General features: G+C 36.1%; 1 long non-coding RNA gene across 2 annotated transcripts; it reads left to right on the top strand.

The window, feature by feature from the left end:
* The first annotated feature begins 133 nt into the window (after window positions 1–133).
* LOC149071167 (uncharacterized) lies at window positions 134–10129 on the top strand. Of its 2 annotated transcripts, XR_016194715.1 has the most exons (5): window positions 134–312; window positions 5133–5234; window positions 6319–6441; window positions 6866–6963; window positions 8990–10129. It is a non-coding gene; the product is annotated as an uncharacterized LOC149071167 (long non-coding RNA). The 2 variants fall into 2 exon arrangements; XR_016194716.1 differs by lacking the exon at window positions 5133–5234.
* The last annotated feature ends 4547 nt before the right edge of the window (window positions 10130–14676 follow it).

Here is a 14676-nt window from a genome sequence, read left to right on the forward strand (position 1 = left end):
ACACTATTTCCGTCGTCAAAAGAAGTCACCAATTGCGGAAATATATTTCTTCACTATCTACTTACTAGTTCTTCTATAGAGAGTGACGTGTTCTGCGAGAGTTCCAAAATTTTATTTTTCATTCCTTTGATGACCAATCCCGTTAGAGCACGTATTTTCATCCAGGCTACAAAAACCGTTCGCATTCGGGGTAGAGCTACATTTCTCCAAATAACCGTGGTCCCGTCTGACGCTCGTCGTATCACTCATATCAGACAGATATAGTTGCGATTGACTGAGTACGTGACTCTGCATCATCAGCCGGTATCTCCAGTGAGTCTTTATTAATCAATTTTGCTCAAAATTTCTTTGATACTTTCAAAACTGTATAAATTGTAATTATTGTGATTCTAATTACTCGGAGAAATTATTCTGTTGAGATTTGAAGGGGGGGGGAAGGCATTGTGTTTTTAAATGCATAGACGTTTACGGAAAAATAGTTTTTGGTCCACCACATTATCAATTAACTAATTTTAACTGTTTTTATCGATTTCCGTAAATGTACAATGACTTGAGTGACTCCGTGAAAAAAAATATATGTATGCGTTTGTTTTTCCTCAATCATTAAACATTACATTTCAAAATTTAAATTACAAATGTTCCAAATTACAGTAAAAACAATTGATACCTTATTCCAGTGGTTCTCAACCTTTGGAAGCCCACGGCTCGGTTGATTTCTCTTTTTGCGAGTGGAAGACCCTTTCATACACACGACTAATGGGAAATAAATGGGTAGAAATGAAACGATGAACCACTCAGGGCCCGGTTTGACTGATGTCAAGGCCTGATAACGACAGTTCACAAAGGAGAGAAAATTGTCGTTATAACAGACTTCTCGCTATAAACGAATTTTAAAGTTTTTTGGACTTTGAACATGGGAGAAAAATCAAACTAGACAAAGTTATCTTGCTCTTTCCCTTTATTTTCAACTACTTTTACTGAAATATGCATCTAGAGTTAACTGTACTTATGCCACACAATGTTGATTTTATTACAAAATTTTTCATTTTGTCGAATGTAGCAATTTCTGCAACTGGAGTATTCGTTGCGCTATAAGAGAAAGTGGTTAAGACCTGTTTGCTTTGTGTACAGTTTTGGAAGATTCCAAGAAAGAAGAAGGGCGGGGGGGGGTGAAAGGATTTTTCAAGGGAAATAACAACGATGTCAAAACCAGAGGTCATGCCCTACCTGCCCAACCAACACCCCTACAGATAAAATGAAATGTTTTTCTACCTCCTATATACACTGCTCAAAACAATTAGGGGAGCACATCCGTTTTAACAAAATTACGCAAAGATGTATACCGATAAGTAACATAAAATGAATCATCCATAATTTAAAGCCTAGCAGGAAACGGAAGAAGAAAACTTCATATGCAAATCACAGTTCATGACGTCAAAAACCAGAAAAAGTAGATAAGGGCAGAAATCGGGATGTTGCAGAAACATCTGTTTTACTGCCGTAACTGTGAAATTCGATTGCGCAGTATTTTTTTTATAGACAAGGTGACTTGAGGATGTCTCAACAACGTGATTTACCGGAATCCATGGCATGGCGTGTTATATGCAGACTGGAATCCGGGCAAACACAACGTAGTGTCGCGGACGCTGTTGGAGTCGCCAGAAGTGTTGTTGCAAGGCTGTGGAATCGATTCCAAGAAACAGGAAATGTTAGACGTCGACCAGGGCAAGGTCGGCCACGCGCCACTACAGCAACTGATGACCGGAATATACGGTTAACAGCCCGTCGAAACAGAACAGGGAATGCATCGCAGCTGCAAAGACGGTTGGTCTTGGCAACAGGACGAAGGGTATCCAGCCAAACAGTACGTAATCGGCTTCATGAGGGAGGGCTCTATGCACGTAGGGCAATGGCCTGCATTCTGTTGACCCCACGCCACCGTGCGGCCCGAAAAAGATGGGCTGCTGAACATCGAGATTGGGAGCAACATGATTGGAGCCAAGTGCTGTTTACAGACGAGTCGCGATTCAGTCTGGAGTGTGGCACCCGACGTGTTCTGGTATGGAGGGACAGGGGCACTCGAAATAACCCCGCATTCGTTCGTGAAAGGTCACAATACAGACGAGCTGGTTGGATGGTATGGGGTGGAATCAGCATAGGCGGACGTACGGACCTGCATATCATTCGGAATTTGACGGCCCGAAGGTATGCAGACGAGATACTGCGACCTCATGTCATCTCTTACGCTGGAGCTATTGGAGATTCCTTAGTTTTCCAGGATGATAATGCCCGACCGCATAGAGCTCGTCTGGTGGAGAACATGCTTGAAGCTGAAACAATACAGCGTATGGAATGGCGAGCGTGCGCTCCTGACCTGACCGGACGCGCATTGCTGCTCGACCAAGGCCGCCTGTTACTGTCCGAGACTTTTTTTACGTTTTTTTACGTCTTTTTTCTGTATTGCGCATTGATGCGCGTGTACTATCCATTGTATGCCAATACGTGGCTGTCTCGCACGGTTTTCTTCACTTTTTTGCTTGCTCCCCTAATTGTTTTGAGCAGTGTAGATAACAAGAAGATAAGATACAGTATGTGGTCTTGTTTATGGGGAGGTACTTATATGCCCCATTTATAAATACCTTATCACAGTAAAACTCCTCTTTACTGGCACCCCTCAGATTCGGTCACCTATCTTTTACGGCGAAATAATAATTTTTCCCTGCTTATAAACAAAAATACGCTTTTCACACCCCTGATTAACGGTCACCTCTCTTTTACGGCCAATTTTTTTTGTACCGGTGTCCATAAAAGATTTTTAAAAGATGTCACTGATTCCAGTCTCCAATTTCATGTATTAAAAGGGGAAAGAAAACATGATTTTCGGGACTCCGAATGTCTAGCAAATATGTTCTGATTTTCATTCGTGTAAGCGAACATATTTTTTGCTCCTTAACAATTACCTTTTCGACAATCATTTGCGAAATACTCGTAATAACGATATTCTCGTTATAAAACAGTCTCGTTACAACGGACTTTCACTGTATATTGGAACTTAGAATTATTTTCGATATTTTAATAGAATCTCCTAAATAAAATCTATATCATTTTCATGTTTATTTTGCTGATTTATTTACTGTCCATAAGAGCTTTGATACATTTTAAAAACTAATAACAAAATCAACGGAGATGAATAAAGACTTTCATTTGAGAAAATGCAATAAAATATTTTTTTTAATTTCGTGCGTAGATGACTCTCTGTGCCTCTTGTATTCGGTTGAGATCGAATTCCTGAAGTCGCACAATAAATCGTAAAATATAAGGGAAAGTAAAAAAAACAATCGTTATTAAGTTAAAAAAAGTAATGAAGACGGTTATTCTCACGCAAATAAGGACTGTGACAAAGACGCGGAGCTTGTGAAATAACGAGATAGCAATTCTGAACGAATTTCTCAAATGAAGAGGAAATCGAAGCAACCCATCAAATAGGCTTGAAAGGCAAAATTAATATCATTGCAGAGCCGTCCTTAGGGAAGTGCAACAGGTGCGGTCGCACTGTGGTTTCCATCTTCGAGGCGCGAATGCGAGCCGGTCTCCCCTTTAAAACGTCTCACCACAGAGAGCAACTGGCCTACAAACGGTACAAATATTCAATCATAACACTGTACTCACTTCACTTCTGAAATATAGATGGCATCACTGAAAACTCAGACATCACACTAGATCGTACTCAGATGTGTCTTAGGTACACACACTTACACACTTCCGACACAATTCATTAGGTAGTAAATTGCCTATGGCGATAAACCTCAGTTGTGCTCGGTTTGAAAAAAGAAAGGTGCTGTCGCATTTACACTTATAAGAATTTCTTTCATATGAAATCGGAATTTCCACCAATATTGGGATTGACTTTTTTTTTTTTTAAATAAATTTTATAGAATTTTCAGGTTTTTTGGAATTTTGAATTAGAAAAATTATTTCTTTCATTTATTTTGAACTTATTCCTTTTATAAATTTGGAATTTTTATCTAGGAAGAAATAATTCCATTCTTATGTTCTGAATTTCTAGCAATTCTGAAACTGTTTTTAAAGTAAATTTTAGAGAATTCTCATCTTTTTTTGGAATTCTAAATTTTCATCTATGCGGAAATTCTGAATCTCTATCAATATTTGGGATTCTGAGTTTTCATTTTTCGGAATTCTGACTTTTCATGTTTCTGGAATTCTGGAACGTTAAAAAAATTTTAAATGAAAGAGAAAGTTTATTATCAAGTCACTTTCTCTTTAAGGTATCCGACTACGTTGAAAACGTCATTTTGGAAGAAAATATGGATTTTCATTTTTTTTATTTTTTATAAAAGCCATATTTGTTGTAATTCCAAAACAGGTCTTGTTTTTGTTTATATGATGCTTAGAATCAAAGTTATGTTCACTTTAGTGTTGCGTTTTTACATGCAAGTAATATGCGAATAAAGACTTTGAACGTGTTTTACGAAGAATGCTATTTTTGACATTTTACTTGATTTTGTGACATGATTTGTAAAAATTGGTGCATTGCATCCTTACGAAATTTTAATGTGACATTTTGCTATGTATTGTTGAGGCTATGAACCAAAATCTAAGGTCTATCACATATATATTAATATAATTAATATATATATATATATATATATATATATATATTAATATTAGTTTTGAATTATATTGTTTTATAGACAAAATGTAGGATGAAATTTCAAAAAATTCACACGTACTTAAACATACTTTGGTCTAACTTATGAAAATATCATGCAATTGTTTGAATTTTGATTCATAGCCTGTACCATTACTAGCTAAATGCACTGTGGAAATTACAAAGCATATCATTAATAAAATGTTTTTCAATCGTGTTTCGAATATCACATGAATTTTGCCTGAAATTTGACATAAAAACGACTTTTTCATAGAAAATATAATAGATAGAATAAAATTTGTCACTGTTTTCACCATTTCGAGACACTTTCTATCAAAAAATGTATTTAAAGTTCACTCCAGAACCATTTTAAAGAAAAGTGACAAGAAAGGTAGTCGGATACCTTAAGCATTTTTTAATATTCAAGATAATATTTGTACATGTAAATTATTAATATTTACAGTTGAAAACCTCTGTCAAGGATAATTCATTTTGGAAAGCGCAAATGACACGCAAAAGCATCTTGGATTGATCCGATCTACAACTTTCCATACATTACTCAGAAGTGAGTAAAGATAACCAAAAAATCAATCGAAATATATATACCTTGATTCCAGGTTATTTCAAATCGCTTTCCAGTATTTTATTGATTTTAGTTTAGTAAATCAGTGTGTTGCTTATACAAAACTCCATGAAACGCAATTTTATTTTATTTTTTTCTATCAAGAGTATAATTGAGATAAGTTAACAATGATAAATCAGACAGATGTGTATATGAATTGATGAAATTAATTTTTATTACGTTAGTATTACACAAGCATAGACAATTTTTTTATCTCTCATTGAATTGAATTTCGTTGAAAAATAATTCTCTCTCTCTATCCCAAAGACCTTTTTCTCTGTAAAAAAAAAAAAAACTTTCTAATTATTTCGGATTATCGAAATTTATTTGAAAGTTAGTTTCAGTGATTTTAGTATTGATCAACGTGTATTTTCTAAGAGAAAACTATTTACCCTTGGAGCGGTTTTTAAAATTTTCCTGATCCGCGTTATAACTGATAAATTTGAAATTGCGAAACCTTCCCAAATTTCCACGTATTTTAAGAATAATTTTTTTCTAATTGCGAGCAGCTAACTGCTTTTCCCCCCAACAAGAAAATTTACTCCACCCATCGTTTTTATTTTCCTCGCGATGATACAAAAACAGCCATGATGTGTGTGGCTTTCCAGGTAGAGAAATACTTTTTTTTGTGGGGGGGGATCATTTGTATTATTTATATTGAACGTATATTTATTTTTCTCAATCCTTCTTCTTATCTAACCTTAAACAAGAGCTGACTCCTCTCACTGGCAGCTGATTGGTTGTAGTGGGGGATGGAAAACATGTTTGATCGTAAAAACAGCTTCATTGCGTTTTTTAGAAGATGAAATATCTCGGAGTGACAGAGATAAAGCAGATCAAGTTTGACGAGATATCTCGGAATTGCCGCTGAAAGGGTTAATCATATTCAATGGGTCATTAATGAAACACATAACTGTGCGATCATGTGCTTCATTAATCAAACACATGATCGCACAGTTCTAAATTTATTATTATTTTATGAATGTTTGAATATTTTATACACGTGATATATTCTTTTCATTTCCAGTTCGATCGGGAAAACGTCGAGTTTCCAAAAGACGAACAGATTTTGGAACTACGAGTACAAGCCACGAGAATGGAACAAGTCTTGAATTGATTCGATCTGCAAAATCCTGCATTGCTCAAAAAAGTAATAATCAGATTCGATCAAAATATTCTTTTTTATAATTATATATCGATGTAGGTTGAATTTTACAGTGTACGTATCAGACAAAAAAAATCTGGTTTTTTTCTCCATAAATGAATTCAGTTTAAAGATTTCAGCCTCAAGATCCCCTTTTTTGTAAAAATACTAATTTGAATGTTTCCTTTAATTATTCCGGATTATCTAAATTCACTCAGAAGCCAATTTGTGTGATTAGAGTTCTGTTCAATATATATTTTCTGAGAGGAAAACCTGTTAATTAGGTAGAATGAATTTCCAATGAATGGCACAATGAAAGTTCAAAATTTTGGTTACGCTACGATTATTTGATTCTTCTACAAGCATGTTGCTTTTAGGTTCTAGTTTGATTGAAAAAAAACGTCGTTTCTCTCTCTCTCTCTCTCTCCAGAGGACAAACGGATTTTGGAAAATACTACGAGTACAAGCTTCAAGTTTGGAACAAGAATTGAATCGATTAAATTAAAAAGTTCTCGCATCGCTCCGAAAGTAAGATAATATAATCAGATTCACTCAAAATATATAATTTGATAAATATGAATTTTCAATATCTACTCTGGATTATGTATCAAAAATGAATCGTCTCAAAATTTTGAGCTCAAATAATACAAAATTATAATTTTTCTGTATAAATTAAAGGTATATAGAAATAATATGATAACAATAAATAAGAAACATATGAAGGGTCATGGAGAAAAACGATGATAGTCCATTTCAGGCATCTTCACACCGTTGCTCGATGCTCGTATCCGATTTCGTGCTCCCGAGCACTTCATCGACGTTCCAATTAAACACCTTAGAGGAATTGCATTCAAGGATTGAAATCATCATTTAATGCATTCGTATGTACAACTTGCCATAAAGATGCTCTTCTTTTGATGATGGGTACAGGCAGTGCTCGTGTCTTGAAAAAGGTGGAAGACCTCTGATCTATTTTTTGACGAAAATGATTTAATGGTGCCATCTGCTGTTGTATGAGGTGTACTATCGATATCTAGAATGAGTAAGGGGGAATAACAATGACAGTCCCTTTAAAAACACATGCTAAAATAAGAACGATGACAGTCCCTTTTGTTTTCTGTTTTACAAAAATTTAGCGAATTGTGACTATCATCGTCCCCCCCCCCGTCCCCCCCCCCACGACCTTTCCATATGTAAAAGAATTCATTCAAATATCTTCTTTGTGTGTGATACAAGCTAGTATAATCTCGTCAATTCCATATATTTCTGATTCCTCTACATTTATTCAGGAGCCGATTGATGCAATATGGTCAAATTAATGTATATTTTTCAGCTATTTATCAACCCTTTCACTACCGTTTTTAAGCCGGTCGTCCAGTGGAAGCGACAACACGCGGCAAACTCCGCGAGCAGCAACAGCCGACATTAAGTCCGACGACAAAGGGCGTCTGAAGTCATACACTGAAAGTGATCTATATACGCTACTCAGTTCGCGACTGCACTCAGTCAACACCATCTATAGCAGAAGGTCTCGTGACGTCACTGAAGAAGTCATCTCCCTTATAGCCATTGGATATAGCAGGCCGGTGCATGTGCCATCCTCAGCCCTTTTTTTTGTAGTGTATCCAATAGTTATAGGTGAGATGGCCTTATTCAGTGATGTCACCAGCTTGACGCGGAGGTTTTCTGCTATAAATGGTGTTGACTCCATGCAGATGAGTATGTTCGTTAAATAATCTTGAGAAAATATTGAAAAACTGATATTTTATATTCATTTATGAAAGTCCTTACTTGATCAGACATCTGACACAAACTCAGAGAAGGAGTTCTTGTCTTCAATAAATAAGTATATTTAATCAATGACTACTTACCATAACAACCATGAACGGAAATAATCAAATTTTCAACATTCATGTTCACGGGGAAAAGAGGGATTGATTGATTGTGATGACCGCTCACGCCCAGAGCTGCTGTGCAAGGGAAAGCAGGGAGAGAGACCGTCCAGAGGAGAAAAAATAACGGAATGAGCGGTGCTAAAAAAACGCAAGCAATCGTACTGCACCTGTGCAGACACGGAAAAAAGCGTGAGATCCCATTCGAATCTGAATTTTTTTTCGTCTGCTGTTGTAGCCGGAAATAACTAGCTCAAGATCGTTGCTAATGGACGAAATTATCATACTTTTTGTGCAATGGGGATTTGTCATGCGAATACAGACATCCACGCTCGATTCATTTACCGCTTCGAGTGGCTTCCAGTGGACGACCGGAATTAAAACATGTATGAGTGAAAGGGTTAAAATACTGAGTGAATCGCAAATGAAAATTAGATAATCAGATATTTCAAAAGTCAACGTGATAATTTGAATCTCTTAGGGCGGTATTCACCAACATGGTTTAAACTATAGTCACAATTTTTTTATAAGAGATTGAGACGGATTGGTTAAATTCAGGTTTTCAACCAATCTATGTTAATCTCTTATCCAAAAATTGTGACTACAGTTTAAAACATGTCGGTGAATACGGCCCTTGGACGTATGATGACTCTTTTTTCCAGATTGATTGGAAAACCCTCGATTTTCCAGACAAGATGCTTATTGGATATGCAACTCGTTCTCACGTGGCACTTGGAGTTCTTTCTTCTATTTCCAGCCTTTCCACGCTTACTAACACCTTTAATGCCCATAAGTTCGATGGACCTTTCTTCAACTGTACATCTGAGCTTTCTTCGGGTCTATTGTGCATTCTTTCGAGCATACCGTGCGACAGAGGCGTATTTATGGGTGAGGCTAGGCAGGTTATAGACCAGGCTGGTAAGTACGGAGTGATGCCACATTTTTCTATGCGGGTCGAGAAAAAAACTGGAAGTGTAAATAGATTGCGAAATTTGCATAACTTCAGCCAATAAAACCATAAATCCGCCTTTGAATTACGGCATTTCTCATGCCTTCCTTCACATATTTTTATCTGGATCATTTCGTAATATTTTCAATTTCCCAATCATTTAAATGTTTGTTCTTTTTATGGTCTTATTTTAACCAAACTCTTCTAAAAAATAAACTTTAACTTCTCTAATATTTCTCTGAGTAGAAAACAAAAATTTAACTGTTCACCTTGTTTCCTTGTAACGGGGCAATTGGCCCTAAACAATAAAGATTATTATTAGTATTATATTTCTCTGAGTTTTAGATGCTTGGGTTTCCCGTTTGTTATAATTTTTCAGTTTCTTCTTCTTAATGCCTGAAAATACGCATACCTTGTCTCTGTAAAACCGTAGCGAATGTATTTCTCTGACGATGCTTCTCTGAGGTAATCTCATTTCAACGTACCGTAAGATGTGCGATTTCGAAAATTTGATGGGATATGTGTGTTTGGATGGATATAATGTGTTTTGTTCCAAATCAATTAAGAATTGCCCGGAAATGTGATGAATATCTAACCGGATCCTCACTCACCCCATTTTCTATCTTGTTCGTTTGCAATATTTGCATGTAGTTTATATGCCTGTGCCCATCATTTTTCCTGCTCATCTCCGAGTGCCACAAAGAGAAATACCAACATGAAGAATACCAAGTGATGTAGGGAGTCTTCATAAATCGAGAAATGTTGTTTCAAGTTTTATTTGAAATATTGCCACTGATGTAAGCAATCGTGTTGCTAGAATCATGTGAAAAATGTAAATAAAGCTTTTACATTATGTTTAGTGGTTCTTTTTTTCTTTATGCCTGAATAGTTAGTGAAATTAAACCTCTCAAAGTATGTCGTACAAGAAAAACAATGTAATATATACAAGACGCATAGGTAACATGGCGTATGACATTTTACTGGTGAACCGTTGATCCGTTCAAAGGGGGTAAGTATGACCCAAAAATTGAAGTTTGAATTGCGGTAATGCTGTGGGTAAACTAATAGAGCAGCGAAACACTTTTTTTATTATTATTTTGTCCACAAAATAATTGCAAATAATTTTTAGTCTAATTTGGGACAAATTTCTCATAGTTTTAGCAGTTTTTTTTTTTTTTTTTTTGAAAAGCCAGTTGGTATGCCACACTTACAACTTGAATCGGGGCAAGAGTGGTTTCAAAAGAAGTAAGTACGACACCAATTTCTTTTCTACATTTATAATCACCAGACATGCTGAGAGAGAGTGAAGTTGAGTAGAGACCTTTCTTTTTTATCTGCACAAGAATTTTTTCGCATGCCTCTAATGATAAATAGTCTTCAAACATTGACTACAAAGTATTAAATGCAAAAATCCTGAAAAAAAACATTAAAAATGTACTTACCAGAAACAAACACTTTTTGAAAGCGATACAATTAAAAGATAAGCACGCATACAGAAAGAAAAAACATATTGTGAAGACGATTGATTTTGAGGTGTTTTGTAGACATGTAAACACGTTAGATACAAAGTTCAAGTTGTATCTTAGTTACTTTTGCCTCTCTTAGTTACTTTTGTTTATTACCAACAAATAGGGAAAAATAAAATTTTGTCAGCCGAAATGTGCCTTCTAGAAAATAACTATACAGAGAGTACAGGATGTATTATATTGAGAAACATCATTAAACTAGAACCCCCTTCTGCCACCTATAAGGAGGAAGCTGGGCTAGAAGAGATCTAGGCAACGGGATAAGTCCAGTGGCAAAGTTCTATTGCCACCTATCAGATTAAAAACAAAACCGTTATGACAGATATTCGTGGCCAGTTTTTGATTCATGTGCTAAATGGAAAAAAGCAATATCGTATAATGCAGTAAAACATGTTTTCAACGGAATCGCAAGGGACCGAGTTTTTTTTCCGTCGAACACAGGTTTCCGCTTAATAAAGGTTCAACCGATATAATGTGTAAAGTTACGTAACGATCGCGTGTGTGATTGAAATAAAATAAATATAATTAATTTAAAAATAAATAAAATAAATAATTAATTATTTTATAATTATTGATTACTTTATTTTAAGTATGAAGCATCTGTATAAAATTCTGACCTACACTGTTTTCCGTCTAAATTAACGAAATTTACTGGTTTTTTTTTAACTTTTTTCAAACATTTTTAGAGTGTCAATATCTGTCGTGTCAGATTCATTCTGTACATTATCATCTATGTTTATGTAATCCTCAGCACCAGAGCCGTAACTGGGAATTTTGTGAGGGAAAGAGCAACATGATTTTGCCGCCTCTACCAATTCGACAGCAGTGACAAGAATGTGCCAGATCGAGTTTATAATGCATTTTAAAGGCAGAAAAATGGGTGGTTCAAACTCGCAGGGTAACAGGGTAAGATTGTGCCTCATGAAAACATTCTACCTCCCCCTCCTATCCAACATAGATTTTTTTTCTGGCATACCATTCAGTAGGTGAGATATGTACGTATAATGAGTAAAACATTCAGACAAATAAGAACATAATTAAAGGAGATGCTCTTTAAAAATCTCAAAAAGTGGCACAAAGTTGTACCATTTTACGGTATGTAAGTAACATCTTACTGAGTATTTCTGTAAAGATCTAATGCGATTTTTTTTTTACGGAATAAAGTATTAGAATTTAGATAAACAAAGTGAATTTGAAATTTAAATTCCTTGGTAATATCATTTAGGTGCAACAAAAATAAATATGTTCAATTGTATGCGTGAATGTGTACGCCACTTCCTTATGAATCTTGGAGATTAAGGTAAGTTCCAAGATGGAGATCTTGGAACTTACTATAAAGATAAATATACTTGATACCGAGCTGCAAGATTATTTCAAAAAATCACAGCCTGCTGCCACACTTACCCCGGTTGACCCTGTAAATGCTAGCACAGCCTTAATCTCATCAACCGTCCGTCGTAGAGGCATGATTCCAATTTAAAAAATGCTCAACAGGCGTTCAAAAATTATCCTGTACCAGTTTTGAGAGTGAAAATACAGTGTATAGCAAGATAAAAAATCTGAATTTTCATACGGCGCCTTCCCCCCCCCCCCGTGCTCTAACTTCAAATTAAAAAGTTGTTGCCCTATCTCTTTTGATGCCAACCAAAAAAATTCCATGTTTCTAAGTGCAATATTCACAGAGATATTCGAATTCGAAAAACGGAGGATATTTGTGAAAGATCCGCGTTATATATAAATGCGGAAAAATCGTTTTACCCGCATTTAACTCTGTGAATATACGTATATAAGAAAAGCCGTTATACCAACTATAGTTTTCTTGTTTATCGCATCAAAATAATTCTCAGTATCGTTGCAATTATTTTTAATTGCCAAACTGAGTTGTCAGTCCCATCCTTGGGGGAGCATGATCACTTGAGTGATTCACGGCACAGTTCCAGATCACAAGTTACCCGTGGCGCATTTGCAGATCATTCAAGTGGCTCGCAGCTCATTTACAGATGATGACTTATGTGGCCCTCAACACGTTTTCAAATCAATGAAGTTGCCCGCATTCTTCGAAAGCTTCAGCACCGTTAGATTATTTAAATCCTTAACTCGATTTTCGCAAAACAATGGAATATCTGTGTGTCAACTTTGAAAAAGATTATAAAGCAGAGAAAAACTCAAAGACCAAGCTGCTGGTTGCAAATCATCTACTGCCTAAAAGACGAGAGTCCAAGATGGGAAATTTTCCGAAGTCGAGAAGATTTTGTTGTAATTTTTTACGCAATTTCGTGTCACAAAGGTAACTTCTGCTAAATTTTATTTCTTTGAAGCAGCGTTTCTCAACCTTTATATGCCCAAGAACCACTAAAATATCTGAAACAATTCGACGGACCACTTGTGTCCCGTATTATGGGACATTCCAGTATTTTCAGTTGTTCGATTGTTTTATACATTTGTCGAATTCTTTCAACTATACTTATTTAAATTTGTAATGTTTACAGAAATAGTGTATAAACAGCGTTTTCATATTTATAATGATAATTATGAATACAAATATTCATCTTTCATATTTGTCAGGATCAACGTTTTTTCCTAAATTTTTCAGTGCTTTTTTAAGTACAATTAGGGATTTTGCCGAATTGTGGCAACGTTTTTGATGACAATTACCGTAATTTATCTTATTCAAATTCCAAGTTCCCCTTATTTTTCTCAGTGAAATATGAGAAAAATATTAAAGCTAACATACATCGTTTGGCCATAATCAGTGATATCTCGTATTTAGGATCGCAATTTCCCTCATTTTCCTTGATGAGGTATGGTGAACCCCTAAGTATGAAGGTGCAATTTTAAGATGTGGATTTGAACCCACATATGGATATTAATAATATAAATTACAATTGAATAATTTTCCATTCAGTTAGAATTGAATTACCAAGTCTGCCTGCGGACCATCGTCGAGGACCATGGGTTGAGAAACGCTGCTTAAAAGCGGCTTAAAAGTGAGCCGCTGTAGTGGTCGAGTGGTTATAGTGACGGACTCGCGATGCGAGGATCCGGGTTCGAACCCCACAGTGGTGGTCGGCTGAAGTTGGTTTTCTGTGGTTCCCAACTTCAAGGCGCGAATGCGAGCCGATCTCCCAGTTAAAAAGTCTCGCCACAAAGAGCAACAGGCCTACAACGTTACAAATATTCAATCATTACACTTCACTCACAATTTGAAGTATAGATGGCAGCACTGAAATATCATACGCATCACTAGCTACACACTCAGACTGTTAGGTGCACTCACTTTGTTCCAGACTCTGCCACGAAGCTGGGCTGGAAGAGATCTCGGCAACGGGATAAGTCCGGTGGCAGAGACCCTGGCGTTCATTCATTCATTGCTTAAAAGTGATTTGCAATGTGATTTAATTTTATTCTCTTTTTCGGATGAGGAAATTAGAAAATTTTATTGGTTTCCCTCATCACGGTAATGGAAAATTCCAAAATTACTGTTCCTTGTCATGCTCTCTTTTAGAAATATTTCAGAATAATTCCAATATTGAAGAAAGGAACGCGAATAGAGAGACAGAGATTACTAATCGTTTGTAATAGTATTATTTATGCCTAGAGAAATTATGCCTTGGATGGGGGCGGCGGCTCCGGATAAGATGGGGGAGGGAGTCCACGAGAAGAAAATATGGTCCAAAAGAAGGCCGTGGGCTGAAAAAATGTGAAAAACATCGCTTTAGTCCAATGTTTCTCAACCTGTTTTTGTCTCTGTCCCCTCCCTCCTTTGGACCATATATTTTTTCGTTCCTCTTCCCCCCCCCCCCCATATCGAGGAGAGTGAGCCCCTTACTATTCATTAAATTGATTTACTGAGGAAATTGAAATTAAAGAAAAT

The sequence above is a fragment of the Pholcus phalangioides genome, unplaced genomic scaffold (assembly GCF_987345545.1).
Source record: "Pholcus phalangioides strain wild (caught in Gottingen) unplaced genomic scaffold, Ppha-v1.0 ptg000019l_1, whole genome shotgun sequence".
NCBI lineage: Eukaryota > Metazoa > Arthropoda > Arachnida > Araneae > Pholcidae > Pholcus > Pholcus phalangioides.